The sequence below is a fragment of the Zonotrichia albicollis genome, chromosome 5, assembly GCF_047830755.1.
Source record: "Zonotrichia albicollis isolate bZonAlb1 chromosome 5, bZonAlb1.hap1, whole genome shotgun sequence".
NCBI classification, from domain to species: Eukaryota; Metazoa; Chordata; class Aves; order Passeriformes; family Passerellidae; genus Zonotrichia; species Zonotrichia albicollis.
Genome location: NC_133823.1, coordinates 41,691,554 through 41,714,875, shown reverse-complemented (window position 1 = coordinate 41,714,875; position 23,322 = coordinate 41,691,554). Strand labels below are relative to the sequence as shown.

The 23,322-nt window shown below is 36.1% G+C and overlaps 1 long non-coding RNA gene across 1 annotated transcript; it reads left to right on the top strand.

Moving 5' to 3' along the window:
* Nucleotides 1-442: 442 nt before the first annotated feature.
* On the top strand, nucleotides 443-22,461 carry LOC141729035 (uncharacterized). Its single transcript, XR_012580281.1, has 3 exons — nucleotides 443-490; nucleotides 18,333-18,391; nucleotides 20,121-22,461. It is a non-coding gene; the product is annotated as an uncharacterized LOC141729035 (long non-coding RNA).
* The last annotated feature ends 861 nt before the right edge of the window (nucleotides 22,462-23,322 follow it).

The window sequence follows — 23,322 nt, the reverse complement described above, 5'->3', positions numbered from 1 at the left end:
AGGCTTCTCTTTTAATCTCTTTTACATGGCAATGAGTACAAGGATGTACCTAATTTTTGTGGCTCTATCAATTTATGTTTCTTCTGCAGCTTTTATTTCTCAAATTCTTCATAATTTTGCACTGCACAGAGTTGGAAATGTCTCTTTGTTTCCTGCAAGTGCCTGAGGTTTCTGCAGTACTATTTGTTATTCTACTGCCTTCACTTATTCTTTCAGGCTGTTATATTTAAGACTGATGAGGCATTCATTCTCATTCAAGAAGCTTTTTAAAAGTACACTGAGTTGTATAGATAAATTAATTACTACAATTAAATGCTTGTATATGTTTAGGAATGATTGTTGACTTTCCCCCCTAAGCACATCGTCTTTAATCAAAGACTGCAGAGGTGAAAATAATCAATTACCTTCTGCCTACTTCTACTAAAAATATCCTCATTTCTCAGACGGGTTTGCTGACTGACTACAAGAGAATTTGCTGTGCACACAAAAGGTAAGCAGAGAAGAGGCACAAAATCACACTGGAAGAGGAGATCTATGATATTTTCAGATAATGTTTCCTAAAATTTAAAAGAAAAGGAATAATGTAAGAATTTCACTGAATTGGAGCTTGTTTACAATCCTAGATGGCTGTTTTAATTTTCAGCAAGCACTGTTGTGTCCTGGATGTGACTACCATCATCTCAGAAGGCATGTGTCTATGTAGCAGGCTTTAAAGTATAACTAGAGTATGATATTATTTAATTAATAGCCTGAAAGGTAGACTATCTTAGGAGTTACTCTTGTGATACTATTGCTAGGCTGTCAGAAACTAGTGTTGGAATTTCTGCTCTAGACTGCAATGTTGATATGCCTTTGGTATGGAAAATACTATCTGCAAAAAATATTGAAAAGAAATGTTTCTAATACAAATTTAGCACATAAATCACCTACAGAGTGAAGAAAATAAATAATTAATGGCAGTTCTAATGATACTATTGGTGCTATTTTACATATGAGTAACATTCTGGTTTTAAAAAGTCAGAAAATCTTATAGATTAAGCATTCCTTATATAAGGAATATATAAACACAGATATATTTAACTAAAAAGAAAACAAAAATAAATCAGGATGCAAGAGAGGACACTTGCTTAAACAGTATTGCAATTGTAAAAACAATATTAAGATGAAATGTGATGATAAATTATTTCTTTTTGGACTAAAACTGCATCTATACCCTCTGAGTGCAAAGCAAAGCTATAACGACTATAATGACTATAACGCCTAAGCTGACAACCCTTATTGCTACCTTTTTTCTTTTTTTCTTTTCCCCTCTCCTTATTTTTTTTTTTTTTTCAATAAGAATTGCTTGGCAGCATAATAAAACTGTGTTATGTGACATTGCACTAGGGAGATGTAGTTAATGTGTGCCATCTCTGTATAGCAGATAAAAATATATCTCGGGACACATGACAAAGGCTGCAAGGGAAGGCTGCTGGAGGGAGCTGAGCTTTAGCTTTAGCACCCTTGGAAGGGTAGTCGTGGCAACGTACTGCAAAGACTGATGCCTGAAGTCAAGAATGTTCACCTTGCTCCCAGGACTACCATTTCTGAAGTGAACTTTGGGATAGAAGATGGATGGAGGAAGAGGATAAAAGTGGAAAGAAGGACAGGAAGAACTGAAACTACAAAGCAGAAAAAGTATACCTATATTTCCCTTGGCAAGATGGGGAAGACATGGGCTCTCGCTAACCTGGCATATCTGCATTGTGCAGTGCAGGAATTGGTGTTTTGTTTTTGGTTTTGTTTTCTTGTCCTGAAGGACACCTTTGTTTCACAGCCCATGCGCTGACAAGACAGCTCTCCTGCTTTCTGTCCAGACCACAGCAGTGCAGTGCCAATGAGATTTCTGCCTGGTCACTGCCTGCAGAGTCAGCTGCAAGACATGCCAGTGACACTCACAACATACCTCCTCAGTTATACATGATAACACACTCTGTTCATGGGGTAGGACACAGAATGATGTGTTCATCTGCTCACAAAGTATGTACTAACAGCTTGAGACTTGTTAGATTTGAACCGAACAGTAGGAGGGGCAATTAGCGTGTTCAACTAGGTTTTGCTACAACATGAGCTGACTAATGCTCACTTTCCTTAATTCTGAACTGAACTGTTGTAGTTTAACAGTAATGTAAGGAATTCATAATGTAAGGAATTTCACTGGCACAAATACAGAATGTCTCTTCATAGTTCTAAGAAGTTGTATCACAGTTCCTGGTAATTCAAGACATCAGAATCTTATGGAACCTTGATGCACATAAGGCAAAATAATGCTTGAGAACGTCAAATCTCATCTGTCTTTTAAGTCAATCATAATGAGATAACTTCTAAAAATAGAGAAATATCTTCTCACTCTATATGTAAGTCTTGTACAGGAGGTATAAAATAGTCACACATTATTCACTAGTTATGTTTTAAGTATCAGCATTGCTTTAGAAGAACAGCTGTGTATACTAAATCTCATGCCAAACAATTCTAAACTGAAGAGTTCCTCTAGGTAGCCAAACATACCTTTTGGACATATTGCCATGCTCAGGCAGATTGTGAGTATTGGGCTTGCATGGCAAGGTTTTGGTAGCAGGGAGGCTACAGGGTTGATTTCTGGGGAAAGCTTCCCCATGTCTGACAGAGCCAGTGCCAGTGGGCTCCAAGGCAGACCTACCACTGGCCAAGGCTGAGCCCAACATGACAGCGGTAGTGCCTCTGGGATAATGTATTTAAGAAGGCAAGGAAAAAAATGGTCAGGAAAACCGTCTGTGCAGAAGGAGTGGGAGCAGATACTTCGGGTGCCAGAGCAGAAATAGTTCTGGGAAGGATTCACTTTGGAGATGTTCATGGATGACTGAGGGATCCCATTCTGGAGCAGCAGGACTGGAGGAGTCCTAGCCCTGAGGAGGAAGAAACTGTACAGACAACCTTCGATGAATGACCACAGCCCCCATTCCCAATTCACCTGTGCTGATGAGGGTTGATAGAGGGGCAGGAGGTAGAGAAAAGAAGTTGTTGTTGTTTCTGGGAAGAAGAGTGGAAGGGAGAAAGGTGTTTTAAGATTTAGTTTTTATTTTCTTATTAAACTACTCTGATTTGGCAGGTAAGAAATCAAGTTCTCCAATTAGGGCCTTTTTGCCTGTGATGGTATTTGCTGAATGATCTCCCTGTCCCTATCTTCATTCATAAGCTTCTCATCACTTTTTTCCTCCTCATGTCCAGCTGAGGAGTGGAGTGGCTTAATGAGTACCTGATACCCAGCCACAGTCAACCCACTACACCATAGAAAAGTAGAATTAGATGAGGCTGCTATAGAGATAGATCTTCCCCTGCAGTGACTCCAGGCTGCTGCTGCTGGGGTGAAGTTGTACACTTGGAATTCTAGTTTAGATAATGGCCCTTGGAAACCAGATTTTTACTTCTCTTTAGGAGTATAAAGAACTTTCATACTTTGTGATCTGGATGACTTTTTGTTAATCAACAGAAAGTTCTCAAGTTCTGCCTTTCTCTTCACTGAGCAGATAGTTAATTTCTTCATATGAGATTTATTTTAGTTTTGAGGGCTTTCTTCACATAATAAGAGCTTTCTCTATGCCCTGGGGTTAATCCAAGACTATAGTTTAAGATTTTCACCTTCCTTTGGAGGATGTTGCTATGTCATCCCATGAAGGCTTACTCAAACAGGCTGAGTAAAACATTTAACTGCAACTAACTTCAGTACAAAAAGTGAACCTTTCCTGGCAGAGATAGTGGCAGTGAAGACTGGAAGGAGCCAATTCTGGGGCAGATCTGGCTGCCTGGGATAGCTGGGTTTAACATTAGCATTACCTAGCTTTGGAAATAGTTAAAGATTTGTGCTCCTCTTACTGTACAGCAGAGTGGAAAAGGGATCCCATAGTATCTGGGCATTTTTGATCTCACGTTACCATTGCATGCTGCATGGATATTTGGCAATTGGTTTTAAGCAGTAAAAAAAAAAAAAAAAAAAAAAAAAAAAAAAAATTTCTTCTCAGTGATTATGGCCAGGACTCTGCACGCAGCCAAGCATGTGACAGTTTCCCTGGTGCTCTGGATATCAATGCCCAAAAAGATGTAGGTCTTTATAATACATGGCTTAGCCGGTCTTCATTAGCTGCTGTCAGACTCTCTTGGGTGAGGTTCTTGCAGTGTTATCATACTGCAGAGCTTTTGTAAATGTTACATTGTATTGAATAATAGATGATTTTATGTATAGTTTATTCATGCTGGTAAAAGGAAAGGAGACTTGGGCTGTTTTGCAATGCCTTAGGGGAAAGTTATTTGGTCGATTCAACTTTTTTTTTTTTTTTCTGATGTAGGGAATAATATCTCCATGAATGACAGGTAGCCAAGAGGATGACTTTTCCTTTCATTTAAATGTATTTCACCAAGCAGGGACGTGTGCTTTCTGTTTTCAAATCAGTTATGCCTAAATTCTTATGTTTAGGCACTCACAGTTACCCATTTTAATAAGTTTCAGACACAAATCCAACCTCCTCTAGCTCCTCAAAACTGCCTTAACCAAACAAAACAAGGCCAGACTCCCAGCAGGTGGCAGCCAACTCTAAAATATGTCAAAATTAGCCCACTTCAGTGTACAGATAAAAAGATCTATTGCACAGATGATTCAGAAATAAGAAAGCAGTGAGTAAAGAGGAAATTTCACATGATTACTGTCATTCCTTTATGTTCTAAATCTTATAATGTTTACGATTGCTTCATACAAGAAATACCAGCTTCCCTTGGTTTTAGGTGACAAAATTGCACTTTCTTAACCTATGGCAGTTTAATATTTTTGTATTATCAGAAGAGCTGTAATATCTGATAACTGTTATCTCCCCTGAGAAATACTTATGAGTTCAAAATAATATTTCTTAACTTGTGATCATGTAGATCAGACACAAACATTCATACTGCCTACTTTTCTAAAACCCTAAAGCAATTTAAAAATACTAAAATAATTAAAAACATAACCTTAAAAATATCTCTGAAAGCAATATGTATATAAGTACTTCTGAAAAAATTGTTCTAAGACATGTGAAAATATTCTTATACAGATACTGAATGAGCACCAGTAGCAGTTCCAGTCTAAGGGAAGATGTTTTTCGCAGTAGAACCTGTAGTACAATGACTAATATCTGTTTGGCTGTTACAATAGAAAAGAGTCAGTGGAATTATCCTATACTGATGACATATACTTATGATTCAGTAAATTATTCAGTATTTTGTAAATAAAATGGTGATTCAGTTCTGTAGTTAGACAACCAATGCAAAAATATATACATTTGGGAATCCATTACTAGCCAAAAGTTCTTTTTTTGGTGGCCAAGACGAAACCACTCTGTCACCTAAGGCCTGAAATTTGCCCTCACACTGATATTGATTGCCCAGTCAAGCCTACCACTTAAAGAGTGGTGTCAAGAAATAGAGAAGAAATTCCATGCAGTTGGGCAGGAGCATATATTCCAGCCCACTCTGGAAATAATGCTTCCTGGTCTGGTCAGAGAGTGGCTTTCAGTCTTCACTCCTTCTTGTGCTTGTCCATGCTCCATCTTCAGCCTGCTAGGCAGGGTGCTGGCACTCAGGAACAAACTGAGTCAAAAGATAATTTATAACAACAGCCAGCTATGCAAGGGTATGACTAGGGTATGTTTGATGAGTATAGAGCCCATATGCTTGAGCAGGCTGATTGCAAAATTCTCATTGATTTCTTTAGGAGACTGTTTGACCTCCAGATAGCTGGTGTTGGTTTATTAGGGTGTGAATGCCACTATTTAGCTGGCAGAGTGCATTGTATTTAGTACCTGTTGTCACTACCTGAAGTTTTAAATTCCATGGAGCTTCCCCAGTGCATATTCATACTCAAATTTTTACTCCCATTTTACTTTTTCAAGAACATTATTATTTAAACCAGAATTGAATAGTTTTGCTTTCTTAACAACAGTTTCAAGAGTGAAACATGCTAGTTGCCAGTGTTGCAAGCAGAATTAAACCTAATTGCTAGATTTAATATAATGAATCTAACTTAAACCCAGAATTAAACATGACTAAAGGAAGCTCCTGGAAGACAGTTGTGGTTCTCCAGTTTGTCTAGTGTGAATGACTTCCAGCTCTGGCCATTGGAGCCTATGGATCTTTTAAAGACAGGCAGCTCAGGTTGGGCATGTAAAATCAGAATTTTGTATTTTGAAAGAAAAGTTGCTTTAACTGTTTATCTTTTAGAACTAAATTATTTTACTTAGACTCTACGATTTCTGGTTACGGCAGTTTTGCTGAATCTTAGTGCTTACATTGTAAGCAGCATACTAGCCTGGCTTATTCAGAAGGTGCTTTCATAGATGGGGGAGGTTTACTTGATCTCACATAGGAAAAGTGTGCCACAACAACTGCAATCTTCTTCACTCAGCTTTGCATACTACTCCCTGATTTTGCATACTCTTACTTAAAATGTCACAAGGTCTTAAGGCAACACAGTAAGAGCAACACATAAGGGCGAAGGAAAAGGAATGTGAACTCTGTCCTCTCTTGATAAGACACCAGGCTTTCTTGCATGAATACTTTAAGATAGCTCAAATGACTTAAAAAATCTAAAACACATACAAAAAAAGAATGAGGCTTGTGTTAGCAAATAAAGATGATTTAAATGTGCAAATTTTGATAGTACTCTTTTACTTATTTGTCAAGAATCATTTAATAATTTTTTTCTAAATATTTTTACTATCTTTTTAAATTTGATAATATTTGGCAACTCTAAAGTATGAGACAAAAGTTCCTGAGCAGACTACTGTACCTGTGTAGTCATAAAAATGGAAGAATCTAGCTACACCTTTGAAATAAGCGTATTTTAAAAATTTCCTCCTGATCTTCATGTAATTTGGGATCCTACTATTTATCAGCATTACATCTCACCTTTAAAACTGAGAAGCATCAAAATATTTTGATACTCTTCAACTAATTGAAATAATTCAAAGTCCCATGAGCTCTATTAATGAACTTGCCTTTCAGTACCTGTGAAGCTTCACGGTGTGCAATTTTCTGTAATACAGTTGAATCAGGTTTTATTTTTTCCCTTTGAGCAACAAATTAGATATTTTTCTATGATTTAGGGCACTGAAAGTCTCCAAGATGTCCTTTGGGAAAAAAAAAAAGAAATCATATAAAAGGGATTGTAATTAATTTTAAAATCTGGGAAGTATTTTGACATAAAGCATCACATGACAATCAGATGTTGATTTTTCAAATAGGTTTGGGGGTGTTTTGGGGGTTTTTTGTTTGGGTTTTTGTCTATAAGGAAAGAAACAAATCCTTACTATTGTGGACACAATTTTTCAGTCACTACAGACTTTTAAAAATTAGGATCGCTGGAAATAAATGAACTAATTTTTCAAATTGCTGGGAGGTCACAACCCCCAGGAAGCCAACTAAGCCCTATGTGTTTGGCAAGTACCAGATTCACAGCAATGGGCATGGTCACATTTGTATATTAATCACATGAGAGATGACAAAGAGTGTAAGGGAAAAGTGTCTATCTGAGATAGATGGATCTGACAAAAGTAATAGTATGACAACAACAGCATCTGTCTAAAGTGCAAGATCTTCAAAAAAATTTAGTAAGTAAAGTCCAAGCAGTTGTTGAAAATGCAGTTGTAAAGTAAATATTTAATTCCCTGATTTAAAAAAAATTCAGAAGCATAGTAGGTTTTTTCACTTACTTACAAAAATCTTACAAGCTGCATGTATCTAAGATAAATGGCAAATGAGGAAGGCTGAATACTTTGCCTGTATCTGTGTTATGAACTGTTCTTTTCTGCATTCAAAAATTCTGGTCTGAAGTACAATTGAGGAAAAATTGCAAGCAAAAGGTGCTGTCATCTTATTTCCACCTTATCAATTACAAAATGTGATAGAGATATTAATTTTTTTTTCATTCAGGCTCTTTTTAGTAGTTCTCTCACCTAGCAAAATACTTCCATTCATATTTTACAGTAAAAATGATAAAAAAAGCCAGTAGGGATCTCAAAAATATCCAGTCCATACTCATTCATTGGCGCATAATAAACTGTATTTACATAATTCCCACTGGCTATTTATCTACCATACTTTTTAAAGGTACCACTGAAGAGAATCTCACATCAGAGGAAGATGACTATTCCATTTGAAAAGCTTTCCCTAAAAACCTAAATAATAATTTAACATATGCTTTCCTTTAAAATAAGTTTTTCTCCCTCGACTGGTAATCACCACTTAGGAGCAAGAAAAAACAATTCTTATATTTTTTTAGAATATTAGAAGTCATTGGAGTAATTTTTCATATTGAAAGTCATTACACCCTATGTCCTTTTGCAGGGCTCTCCTTACTTTTAAAACCAGAGTAATTTGAGAGAATTGCTCTTCCTGATACTGCCTTTTGTCCTTGCCATTTACATCATTTATTCACTTAGTCAAGATAATTTTGATTTCTTATTCTGTTCTCTGAAGAGCTCACAAGTACTCCTAGTTTAATATCAGCGTTAAATTTTACAGGAGTATTCTCCATTCTGTCATCCAGGTTGTTAACACTAATCTTATGAACATGTCATGTGGAACAGTGTCAAAAGCCTTATTGATGTCAAGGTATAACAATTTCAGTGTTTCTTTTATCCACTAGGTCAGTTGCCTTGTCAAAGAAGGAAATTAGAGTGCTTTGACATGATTTGTTCTTGACAGATCCACACCATCTTTTTAACGTCTCACTATGTGTTAGATACTTACCAATGAGTTAGTTTATGATCTCATGTCTTTCAAAAATGAAAGTGGGCTGGCTGGAACAGATTTGCTCAGAACATCCTTCTCTCACCCTTTCTGGTGTGTAGAGAGAGCTGCTATAATTACCTGCCTCTTCCCTTTCTTCTTGTCCTTCTAAGAGTAAAATGTATTATGCACAGCTAAACAGTTTTAACTTGTTTCCTTGGGATTATCGAATGAATAAATCAGGCCTTCTAAACTTAATACTCTAATTTTGCAAATATTCTCCAACCTCTTGTTTCCTTTTTTTTTTTTTGATCCACACCTCTTTTTTTGAAACATCCTGCTTTGAAAAGTCCATTATTACTTGCATCAAATAGTTGTTTCTTTATTTTATTATCAGTTCAAAAAAGATTAAGAAATGTGGAGGAGAAGAAAAAAAACACAGAAAAGAACAACAATGAATAAATTATTTAATTAATTAATAAAAATATCTTTTGGGCAATAGTACGTCAGTCTTCAAATTTAGTTCATAAAGTATGTGCAGGTGTTTTACTTGTGACTTCCAGTATGTGAAGTGCTCTCATGGTACTACACCTAATAAAAACCATGTTTTTATACCAGGAAACAACATGACACTGCTGTGATTTAGTTCTTCACTGGAGCAGGGGGATTATTTACCTTTTCTGAGTGACCTTTATCTATCTGCCAATTTACAGCTGTGTGGTTGTAATAATCCCCACCAGAGTTTTCCTCTGTGAAACTTGTTATCCATACTGGAATAGACATTTAATAGTGCCTTCAGAGAACAGTTACTTAAAAACTCTCCTGTTCACTTTGTAGAGTGGTGTATGACTTTGACATGCAATATATTCTGAGGTAGGCCACAATTACTCATTTGTTAAATCACAGATGGACAATTTGTACTTCTCATCCTTCTACATTTGTAGAATGTAGAATGTACTTCTCATTTTTTCTACATTTGGTGTTGACAGCCAAGAGATGTGGGTTCCATGGGCTTCTGCTCACTCAGTTCATTGTGGGGTTTTTCCCTGATTCTTCACATTCTTCATGTGCTCTCCTTGGTGGTTGTCTCTCTTACAAAGGCTAGCTGTGCAACATCATTAATGGCTTTGCAGTTTTCTGTAAAAGCACCTCCAGAAAAAGCTCCAGTGCAGCAGTGTCAAACAAAAGATTTCCTTAACAATAACAATAACAATAACAATAACAATAACAATCTCAATCTCAGCAGTCTAGGGTTAAATATCATAGATCTGTTCTGCAGTATCTAAAAAGGTTCAGGGAATCAGAATGATTTTTATAATGAATTAAGTACTGCCCTAACTAATTCAAGTTAAGAAACAATAAACTGATAGCATCCTACAACTCTGCTTTTGCAAACACTACAGCCATAATTTTGTCCTGAGGTGTTCAAGCTCAGTTACGGAAACACAAATGCCTTGATTTTGAAGATTTGCATATTTAAAATAAAGGAAACAAAAACTGAGATAAAAATTTACTGGAAAATGAAAAGGAGGTTACACCAAAGTTTTGAGAATGGAAAACAAAGTGTAACAGAAAGGAAAATATTAAAATACTTTGTGCTGGCTTTGGCTCGGTTAGACTTAATTTTCCTCATGATGGCTAGTATGAGGCTGTGCTTTGGATTTGTGCTGAGCACAGAGGTGTTAATATAGAGATATTTTTGTTATTGCTGAGCCGGGCTTACACAGAGCCAGGGCTTTTTCTGCCTTATGTAATGCCACACTGGTGAGGAGGCTGAGGTGGCACGGGACAGCCAGGACAGGTGACCCCAGCTGACCAAATGAAAGGGATATTCCAGGCCCTATGGCATCAGTTAATAACGTGGGGGGAAGAAAGAGGAAAGGGACGAATGTTTGGAACAATGGACTTTGTGTTCCCAAGTCACAATTATGTGTGATGGGGCCGTGCTCTGATGGAGATGGCTGAACACCTGGATGCCTATGGGAAGCGGGGAATTTCTTGTTTTGCTTTGTTAGTGTGTGTGGCTTTTGCCTTCCCTATTAACTATTTTTATCTCAATCCACAAGTTTTCTGGCTTTTAACCTTCCAAATATCTCCCTGATCCTGGTGGCAAGGAAGTGAGTGAGAGGCTGCCTGGGACTTCGTTGATGGCTGGGATTAAACCACAACACATACGAAAATTTAAGGCATTGCAAAAAATATAATTTAAAAGAAACAAAGCGATATAAAAGCAGCCCGAAAGGAAAGAGATACTTGTGTATTCCATCACGATGAGCTTAGTGAATCGCCTGGCTGTGGTGTGAAAAAGATTAAGTTTGCATTTATAATAGGAGAGAGCACTGCAGCAAAATTTGAGAGACTGGACTGAAATAAAGAACTTTGTAAATGAGAACACTACAAAAAATGTGAGAGTGAAAAGGAAGCAAAAAGAAAAGGAGGAAAACTGTTGCAAATTTTTGTGAGAAAGTGAACTTCTAGTGGTGAACATAAGAAATAGAGAGTGAAGGTCAAAAATAAAGGGAGCAATGTTGAGAATTAATAGCTGAATTTTGATATTCTGGAAATCAAAGTAGTTTAAAAATTATTTGACTTGGCATTGATGTTCAATAGCAGTTTAGGTCTATAAATTAAATATTGATGTATATTTCATACTTTACAATCAATATATTAAAAATTCTCATATAAATATATTTTACTGGGAAAATATAAATTTGCCTAGACTATATGAATTGTTAAGTATAATTATATACAAATAATAAATATGTCAATTAATATATGTATAAGTATGGTGAATTAGGATTTACTCTAATTTAAACATCTGTTTCCACATATCTTTTGTATTTTCAGAATAAAGAACCTTAGGAACATTATAATCTTATTCCAATTTCTATATCTATAATGCTTACAGTACATCTACTATCGGTGATAAATTATTCATTTAAAGATCATGAGAAGTTTCCTGTCTGTAGAGCAATTTAACATCTTTTAACTGTTTGCTTACAGAAACCTGGCAGTGTGCAGCTCTGGATATTCCTGTCTGTGAGGAATTTCCATGTTCATGACATCATTTATAGAGAACCCACACTCTCCACATGCAACAGTGCACCCAGGCCCTTGGGTTCTATTTCCCAGTCAAGGGCAGTAACCACGGATACCTTCAGACGCTACAACAGCAGATTTGCTCATTACAACAACCAGCTGCAAATAGAATTTTTTGTCTGGAGTTGAGGGGAGAAAGATACTTTGACATTTGTTCTTCTGCATCTACTGAGATGCTGAAACTTGAATTTGAGGGATGACAGTGAAGGCCCATCCAAACAGCCAGCAGTTAGTCCTGTAAATGGCTTTCATGTCCTCAAGCTGGCCGCTGGATCCCTGAACTTTCCTGGATCCCATGCTTGCTCTTCCCACACAGACTTCACTGAAAGAGCAGCTGAACTGGGGTGCATCTGGCAGACTAAAGGGATGGGAAAGAAAGGAAAGGAGGTAAAAAGGGGTGTGATAGAGAGCAGATAACTCTTAAGACATCTGGTATGGATAGGAAAATCTACTAGAAGGCATGTATGGAGCTATGATCAAGAGGAAAAGCACATTCATTAAAGTATATAAAAGTATCTACCACAGAAAAAATATCCCATGCAATTTAATTTACGCATACTAAACCAAAAACTGATTCCCAATTAACATGTAAAACTGAGATTTTTTTCTTAGTCTTCAAGAGTTCTTTCAGTATATGCACAATGAATGAATATGAATGAGTGACTGAAGGGCAAACCTGACTTTTGCTGAACCTGTCTCCTCTACAAGTCATAAAGATAATTTAGAAGTTTGCCTCTACCTTGAAAATCACATAATATCAAAACTTTTCCAAAGAATTTCCTTGTGAATAGCCCAACATTTTTAAGTCCCCCTGTAACATCTCCAGTTTCAATCAGAAATTATTTGGATTTCTGAAATAGAAAAATCTTTTAAAGTATTAGTATTCAGGCATCCATTTTCAGATTTAAGTTGGGATAGTGTGTGAGGAAATCTTAATATAGCCCAGACAGTATATGTTCACCTCACTTAAACACTTGCTTTTCCTTTCAGATCAATAGAAACAATAAGTAACTCATTTATATATGCTGTGCAACTTAGCAGGGCGGGCACAGGGAGGTTAAGAGACATGATGAAGTTAAAGAAACAAGTAATGGCAGAAAAACACATGACAGTAAGAGCATAACCATTTCTAGATGTAGCTCAAAACCATGTCACCAGCAGTAGCTAGCTGTAAGTAGATAAAAATGAATAAAACTTGAATAAAAATGACATGCTTCCCTTTTATGCTATAGCTGCTTAATTTCTTATAAGTCATCAGGGAAGAGATTGTCTCAAAAGCCTCTTTTAAAGATAATTTTTACTTTTTAGCCTGTCATGGGTAATAACACCTTAAGTTTTGGAGATCTCCAGGTCTCCCCTAAAATACTTATATTTGTGTCTTTCATATTATCTTTCAATTTAAGTAACCAAAAAGACTTTGAAATGAGATGTTACAAGCTGCTAAGAGTAACTATGCTATTTCAACCCTCATTTCTTTTAGAGTATGAATTACATATAATCCTGATGATTTCTAGTTGGTTTTTGTGTCAGTAGGTAACATAATTTGTTCTACAGCCACTGATTTTCAATAAATCTTTTAACAACACCCTCATAAAAAACCAACCAAAACAAACAAACAAACCCCCAAACAAACTAAAAACTCAAGAGATTTCAGCATTGAAATTTTCCTAGCTTTTGCTATTCTAAGTAAATTGCCATTTGAGAGGGTAAGAGAAACTCAAACAGTCACATGGGATGTTAAAAGATAATTTAGCTCTCTTTGAGAAGGTCACTACATAGTTATCACATGAAAATGCAGATCAAGTGAAGCTGTGCTCATCTCAATGTAAAGTAAAATTCCTCAGCTTAAGCCAAGGTTCAGTGGTCCCTGGCCCTTGAGGGCAATGTAATTGAAACCCTTCCAAGAATGTACTTTTTTATTCTGGAATGAAAAAGTATTTCTTGAGAATTTCAATCAGGAAGTAAATTTCAGCTCTTTAGTCAGATATTTTACAATCATAATTTATTTTCTACTTCCTTTACCACCTAATTTCAACTTCATATGCATGTTTTACAACAACATGCTTTTGCCTGTACCTTACTCTATGTCTCTACTGCAGTGAACAAACTAGTCATAACACTGAGGCCTGTGGCATTCTGGTTGTCCTCTCTCTCCATCTGAAAATCATTTCTAAAAGTGCCATTTGTCTTTGGTTGAAATCCCTGGGATTGCACCTTACTGCTGACCCTGTGGATTCATCTTTGATGCTGATGTATTTCAAGCACTCTCAGAACACAGGTATTATAAATTTCCTCTCTTCAGCTCTATTTTCAATTCTTTTAAAGAACAAAACCTAGCATGTTTCTATGGACATGTCATTTCTTTCAAAGTCATACAGAGTGTCTTGTAGCTCTGCTCTGTCCACGCTGTCTTCTTTTTGATTTAGTGTCTTATTCTTCTCTTCCCACTTTTCCAGTTGGAAAAACAATAGCTCCTTTTTTGATGAGGTCATGATATGGTCATCCCTTTCTTCACAATTTGTGTCTCTTGAAAATCTTTGAGCCTAAATATTTCTGTTTAGGGAAATCTCCTGTTTTCTGCTGAACTGTGCTCCCAGTCCTGTCCTGCCTTTGAATGCTGACAGCTGTTGGCATCTCTGGGGCCTCCTGCAGGTGTGAACCTCCTCTGATGGAGACTCCACCCCTGCGACCAACTCTGCTCTCATGACAAGAGATTGTTTGCCACACCTGGGAGAACGGTTAGGTGGTCATTCAGATAGGTGCAAGAAAAGACTGTGGGGCATGCTGGGATTGAGGCTTGTATTAATGACCTGAAAATCAAGTTTAAATATCAGCACTTCTTGGAGTGCAGTAAAGCTGAATGCATTAACTTTTTACTTTTTTTCTCTATCAGAATTATTTTTTTTTGTATCATAGCCATTTTCTAATCAATTTTAATTGTTATCATTTTTTTATTTTCATCCATTTTTTAACATGGCTTAAATCCTAGAACATAATTAGCTTTTCCACAGAAGACAAGGAATCTACGCAAACCTGCTGGGAGAAAATTTACAGTCCATAATCAATAGATGTGTTTTAATATATTGCTCTTTTGCCTTTGTTTAATGCTACATTTATTAACATGGTTCTTGATTTAACTGTACATTGATTGTTTCATTTTATTTGCAAGGTGAGGATTCTGCTTTGTATTTTTACCTTTCTATCTGCAATCACTCATGTGAAAGGACTAGACAGAATAGAGAATGATCAATATTTAAAGAGTGCTTTGACCTGCCCAAACCAAAGTTTTAGTATTAAATAAATGGCCTCTAGACCTACAGTAGAGAAAGATATGTATCATTTATATACATCAGAATTTAGAAAAACTAAGGAATGAGTTTTAATAGGCAGCAAGGTGATATAGAAATTAGAAGTTATAAAATACAGAGAAGTGTCTCTCCAATGGGGTCCCTGACATAGAGGCAAATATTTAAGGAGAGGAATGTGTTTAAGTAATGAAGAGAGGACTGAAAGGAAACCTACTTTCAGTGTATCACTTCAAGAGGAAGAAAAAACCTGTTTTGCAAAGAGCAACATGAAAAAAATGCTGAAATCTGAAGCTAGAGAAATTCAGGGACTTCTTTTTAAGGAAAAGTAGAAATGTTTCTATTAGGAAAATCTTCAAGAAATTTGGTTTCTCCATCTTTTCAGCTTGGCTCATCTTCTGAAAGACCATTTCAGTCAAGTACAAACAAATTCTTGGCTTTTAAAATATCTTGCAAAAGTTAAAAAAATCTAAGACACACAAATCCAGACTGGTTGACCTAATGAGTACTTTGAGTCTTAATCTCTTTGCAACTGTGATACTAATACTGGAACTAGAATGCAGCAGAAAAGAAGGAAAGCATAAACCAGCTGGCCTTCCCACTCAGCTGGCCCTGGAGCTCAATCATGGGGAAAATCCAGCTGGCTGCCTGTAGGCCCTGGGCTCCTGTAAGAATGCAGTCAGGCCATGGCCATGCAGTCATGGCAGACCATGAAAGGGAAAGGATTTGGCACAGGAAAGGTTATGGGAAGTCTTCCCCACTTTTACCCTCTCAGTTACACAGCATCTGATCTCCTTCCCACCTCCAGGTATTGGATGCTTGCTAATATAATTGCTTTATTTTCCTGATGAATTTTAGAACTGCTTACACTTCAGCCAAGGGTTCCATGTCTAAGGACCTTGTACTTCCCTGTCCTCCCTTTGCCAAGTCAGCCCTGCTTGACAAGTCAAATGAGATAAAGCAAGCTTTCCTTCCTGTCCTTCCCAGCAGATCACTTTCTCTCCCTTTTTATTCCTTCTTGTTCTCAGTGTGTGGGGCTAAATCTCTTTTGGCGCAGTTTTGTGACATTTAACACAGAACATGTGAAAACTGCAACCACCCAGATACATGTGGTTGCAGTAGGAAGAAGTAGTTTAAGTTGCCCAGGAATTATGTGGGATCCAGCACTACTGCCTTTCGTAATAAAACTTAAAATGTGAATTTAAACTTACCTATTAGCAAAAAAGTAACTCTCAGGAGCTACTCCATTCACAGCAGAAATTGAAAGGTGAATTAACGTAACTGTATTCTACAAAATCTAATGTAAGTTCTCCAATGCAAACTAGGGTAACAGCTTCTCATTCTTGGAGAACTTGAAGAAAAAAGAAATACTGCATCCTGAGTTCAGTTTTCTAATATGTGACACTAGGTTCTCTGATTGCACCAACTCAAAATTTGAGTCATGATTCTTTCTTTCTATCCTGTTTAATCATGTTTAATCACTCTTGCTATTACTGAAAACCTTTTAAAATGATTTTTATTTTGCTATATTCTGTTTCATATAGAATGACTTTTTTTCATAACATTGCCAGAAATTTCAGAAGATTTCTGGCATGCATAAATATTGTGGTCCCCTTATTATCATTTTCTATATGAGATTTTTTTTCACATGACTAAGTGAATCACAATAATTTTTAATTTAAAATATACTTCTTTTGTTCATGTATTGGTTTGACTAAATATTTACTGTAGCATAGTTTTCAGAATTATTTTTTCCCCTGTCCACACTCTTTTTCAGCTCTCTCTGCATAAGATAATTTCAAAGAAATTCTTTGAACCTTTTTACATACCATGAAACCTATTTTCATATTGATCATTTAATCCCCATAGCAATTGTTTTGCTGACTGTACCTGAGGTTAGACAGTCTGAAACTCCTTGTAATCTATAATTTTTATAATGCTGCATTTCTCAATGGTTTCACTTAATATCAGATTTTTTTTATCTTGGACTATGCTTAGCATGCTAGGTTTAATGGAGAATTTATCCTTCAATGAAAACCAGATTGTCTTATACATACAGTATAGCAGAATAAAAATAAAAGAATAAGAGGAAGACACTACACAATGAGATTGCACTGACCTTTATCCTCTTGTGTATTCCAAAAAATCCCGTCTCTCAGCACAGATGAAACCTGTCTCATAGTGCAGGACAGCAGAAAGGATGCAAAGCCTCCATTGAAATGTATGTAAAACTTGTTGGAAGGCACTCTCAGATGCAGAGTAGGATGTGTCACAGATGTTCTGTGGATCTGTTTTGATGTGATTAGTCATGCAACCTTGCAAGTGTGCACTCCTTGATACACAATATCTAAGTGTATTTTTAATATTCTGTTCTGAATATTGCCATGCAGAAATTCCAATCTTTATAAAGGGGGAATAATTATACAGACTAAAGTATCTCTGCCATACAGAAAATCCACTGTAAAGAATAAATCATTTAATGGACTTAATTGCTCTATGTGCAAATATAGACTGCTTACAAATTTTTGGTTTGCAGATGGATTATGGATACTTATACTCAAGTCTTGTAATTTTCTATGGCTGTTAAAGTGTAGTTATCTTGGTCATTAGATGTACTCTTTATTCAAGACATCTGGTTTAATTGTCAACTGATATGTCAGCTATTTGAATAATTAACATAACTTGAAAGAAAATGGAACACTTAGCTGTCTTATTTGTTTTCAGTGGTAATATGGCACTCCACCTGAGTCTGGCTGTGAGATGAAGTACCATCAGTAATAAACCATTGGATGACAGTTCTTCAGAAAGACAGATGATCAATGTTTACTTTTGTTTCCTCTTATTAGTCTTTATAGATAGAAGAGACCTCTCATTTTTATTTTAAGATTTAAGGTTTGATTTAACATTATATGAATTAAATTTTAATTTTAATTTATTTAATTTGCATAAAATTTTTCAATATCTGTTTTAAATTTGGACTGACTAACAAGAGCTTCCATATGCAGGCAGTGCGAAGCAATGACTTCTCATCTCTTCAGAAGACAGAACTCATAATTTCCAAAATCTCACAGAGTCACCCAGCATGTCCTTGCCTTTAAATATGTAGACACTACCATTGTGTAATATAATTTTAAATCACTGTATTTTTTCTTGTAGTCACAGCTTGTCATATCTGCTGCCAAACCCTGTTACATTTCCTTTGGGACTCCAGCTCTGTAAGTACAATACTCACAGAAGTGGTAAAAGCTGCCCATATGACTAGGGAATATTCTGCAGATCTGCAGATTTTTTTTCATAGAACTTCTATTTTATCCCTGTCTGAACTTCTGTTTTAAATGTATGTCAGCATTTTTAATGTGATAAGACCAAAACTGTGTGCTGTATCTGTGTAGAACCTCTCAGAATAGGACTGTTCTCCCCCAAGACATCTTGCCCAGGATTGCTTTCTACCCAGATCACCTTTTATGTCCTATCACAAGCTCACACCTCCTTGTTTGAAGCTTATCTCTTGATATAATTACTTCTATAAAATGGAAATCAGAATGTTGCTTTCTGTTATGTGTCTTGTTTTTGAATAAAGCACGAAAAATATCAAAAGCTGTCATTATATATATATATTTGAAATGAGAAATAAAATCAGGAAGTCCTTTTTGTATAGAATATGCAGTCTAGTTTGGTATTCTGTAAATAAAATTGTGATAACTTTAATGTGTTCTTCTGATTTATATTCAAATGACTCAAATTCATGCTTTTAAGCCTTAGAGTAGTATGTCATTTAAATTTACCATGAGATATACCACAGACATTATACTGCCAAAAGTTAATATTGTATTTTACACTGTAATCTGAATACTAATAGGTAAAATGACCTCAATTAAAAATATATTCTTGACATATTTTTGATTGTAAGAAAACAGTTTTTCCATCCTCACTTGAATATTTTTCTTTTTTCATTTATCCCTTTCCCTTTAAAGACAAGATCTTGGTAATAGAGACATTAGAGATGCAACCAATATGGAAAAACATAAGCATATTTCAAGATGTTTTATCTAAGATTGGCATTTACCCCTGTCTTGAGTTCTACGAAATCTTATTGTAATCACCTTTTGAGTTTTTAAAAATTATTTATACTTCTTATGTGATACATTTTACTATGCTTTTCATTTCATCTCTATATACATCTTGCATTGGGTGTACAGGTTATTCACTTCTATGGAATATTTTTTTCTATTGCAGAACTACACCAGTACACATCACAACTAATTCGTTATATTGGGGTTGTTCATCCTGAGGAAAAAAAGCCTCCAGAGAGCCTTAAAGCACCTCAGTGTACATAAAGGGGGAAGACAAGACAGGCAGAGAGGGACTTTTTACAGGGACATGTAGTGACAGGGCAAGAGGGAATTGCTTTAAATATAGATTAGGATTAGATCAAGTAGATTAGGGTTAGATATTGGGAATAAATTCTTCCCTGTGAGGGTGATGAGAAAGTGCTGAAGACAAGGTTGGATGTAGCCCTGGGAAATCTGATCTAGTGGATGCATGCCTGCCAGTAACAAGGGGGTTGGAATGAGATCTTTGGAGTCCATTTCCACCCAAGCCATTCCATGATTCTATGAATCTGAACACTAGAAAAGCCATAGTAAATCTGTTTTCTCTTCTTGGGGATGTCTAAAAAAATCAGAACAACTTTGACTTGAAATTGTAGTCTTCCCCAAATAAAGCTGATTGAATTATTGAGTCTTACCTAAAATCAGTCTGTAAAACGTATGTGTTCCTGGCTGGTGGCAGATTAAAACTTGCAGTTAAATATTGCTTGACTGGTGGCCACAAATGTAATTTTGGTGTCTGAATACACTCAAACATTTTTGGCCCCCAGATTTTCCACCACTGTATTTAGCAGACAGACCTGCTCTTACTCCACCTTTCTCTTCCTCTGGCTAGGTGCCCAGCAGCTCCAAGGCACGCGTGCTGTGGTCCCAGCAGAGATTATGGTACTTACCTGAGGAATGGCGCCCTGGCATCAGAGCTGACATTCTGCTACTTACTGTAAAGTCCAAGCAGCAAGTGTGGGTCAGTCTTCAAAGACCTTGCAGGTATAATGCAAGCTGCAAGGGGATCCAGGCCTCTGCAAAGGGCTTTACTCAGTCTGGAAGAAAAAGAGAAATTTGAACAATTCTGAGGATAACAGTGCTTAGTTGAGACTGAGTACTTATTGTCTGCCTTTGTTTATGCATGGATGCGTGTACATATTTTGCAATGGAACATGAATACCGAGTTTTGAAAGCAGCTCATCTTGTCCCTCTGGAATAGAAAACACTTAAATATTGTACTTGTTTTATTGTCAAGCTGTCAGGCCTGCAACCTATATTGTTGCACTTCAGTAGTCAAAATGCATCCCTGAGGGGACTATCCAACTGTACTTAAATATTATAAATAATGGTGTTTAGTAGATTTAATCAAGAATCTTTTCAAAAGCAACACTAAGACATCTGTTAAAAAGCTTTATGGGAATATCTAATGCTTTCAAGACTATTTTTGCTATCTTATGCTTTTATTATGCCCGTGCAACCCCACTGTGTTTATCTTCAATTGTTGTAATTATTAAATCAAGGAAGACAGAAGTGAAACCTGGCTCACAGTAATCACACAGAAAAGACCTTAACCTTCACTCAATATGTTGACTGGCATATTCTTTTGTCAGTTATTATTGAATAACTAAAATAAGTAATAGTGGATACATAGTGTTTCTTTCCCAGAAGGCTAGAAAATGCACTTTGCAATGCAGCATATTTGCTGGAATATAAAAGTTGAGTGGATGTAATGGTTATCTGTTAAAATGGTTTGCTCACTCTTTTACTTTCAAATACATAAAATTGTTTGATTCTTACACATGTTTGTCCTTGAACAGGAAACTAATAATATATTTATTAATTATAAGAATCTGCAATAGTTAAAAAAGCAATGTAACTGATTTAAAAAAATTGAGGGCATGTTTGTTCTGTCCTTCCCTTTGTTAATTTGAAGATCCTTAATTTAAACCTCTGCCTGTAAAAAAAATACCTTGGATATTACTGCTGGTAAGGTCAGGACCCCTGGGGGCATGAATAGATGAGTGTATTGTATGACATTTATAACTGAGAATTTATAATAAAAAAATAAATGGCTCCACAGGACCTACTATCACAGCTGTTTAGCACAATGACTGCATAGTAGAGGCCACTAGTGCCAAGCTAGCTACGCAGGTAGCTTGCAAAACTTGAAGCAATGTGGAAGTATTAGCTCCATACTTTACCCAGCTCTGATTTCCAAAGTTATTCCAGTAGGGCTAATTAGATCCTATTTTACATCCAAAATAAATGTGGTTCTCTCTGAGGCCACAGTAGTGTGGACCTCCTGGGAAGGAATATGTAGTAGGTGACCTTGTCCCTATCTGCAGTTTTAAGGAGGGTTTCCACCATCAGAAAGATGCTATGCTTAGTCTGCATTTATGCCTTGCTTACTCAAAGGTATTGGCTAATTAGTCAAAATAAAGAGGAACATAAAGCAATGAAGGAAAACATTTCTAAATTAGAAAACAGTATTATTATACCCACTTCCACTGCAGTTCTGATTTTTTATGTGTCTCTTGCACTGGAATAAAATGACCATGTAAATTAAACCATGTTGAAATAATACTAACTCACAATTTTTTTACAGCCCATCATAGTCAATCAAACTCTTATGCAACAACATTATAGGGTTTTCTTTTTGTTGGTGTTTGTTTGGGTTTATTTGTTTGGGTCTTAAAAAATTGTTTTTAAAGGTTTTATTGGGTGGGGAAATCGAGTTTTATCAAGAAAGTTCAGTATTTTGCAAATCAAAATTTAAAGAAAAAATATTATTTTACTTACGTTTACATACTACAGCAATTTAATTTAAAGTAAGCACATGTGCCCATGACAGTAATAGTCCATTTAGTGATAAATCTTATAATGGAGCATTTTAGTCAGTGAATTAAATCATGACCTAACTGATGAGATGGGGCATAATTTGAATTTAAACAATTTGTTGAACCATAGAACTATTCTTTTCTCATATTTTTCCCCATCTCATATCCTTTTAATATTTATTAGATATTTAGTACATGTTGAAATTACAGAGAGAAATTGTTACTTACAGCATATTTTCTGCTTTGGCAACATCTCCTTTACTGACACTATCAGATTATTGCATTATTTGGTTTTGAATGCTTTCTCTGTCATCTCTTATCTGTCCCTCATTTACTCTGACCTTGGATGCAGTCAAGTGGCAAAAAAAAAAAAATAAAGTGAAAATGCTAGAGGAAGCAAATAGACAAGGAAGAAAATAAATAAACAAAACTCCTTCCCCTCATTTCCTTTAAAAAGAATGCTTCCCTGTAATTTACTGAATTCATAAATGATCATTCCATAATTATTTACATTTCAGCACTGATCATTTAAATAATCTATAATCAAGGTCTGTTTAAATATGTAGCAAAACAATCTAAGGCTGCTAGACATCAAATGTTTATTTGTCCCTTAAAAAGAAATTCTAGGTTACATGCAGGAAAAACAAATTATGTTGGAGGTTTTTTTCTACTTTAAGCTTCTCCTTGTTTTATTGAAGAAAGCATCACTCTAGAAGACTGGGGAAAAAAAAGTAGAACATTCAACTTAACGATAGATATGTTGACTTCTCACATTGTATGTTATTTTTTTATGCATAAAAAAGTAATTAAGCTTATTTCCAAGACAGCTGCAACACCATGCTGGGTGAAGGAGTCAGGAAAAAGACATAAAAAGCAGGGAGAAGACTCCTCAGATAATGAGATACAAAGTAAAGATACTTGGGCATCTGCTCTCTAGGAAAGAGGTCTCTTAGGTGAGCAGTATCCCCACCTGGCATAAAGGAATGTTGGACAGAATATCAGCCTGGGGCAGAAGTGAAGAAGTGAAATGGCATCTCATTCACTGGGAAAACACTGAACCTACCAGATCCAGGAATTCTTCCTTCCAAGAGAGCACCTGAAGTGGGTGGCATGGAGGCTTTTCCCACCCTGGATACAGAAGCTATTGGTCATACCCCATACTAGGAAGTAACAGCAAAAGCATATTTTTGATCTGTCTGTTGGGCAATTGTCAAC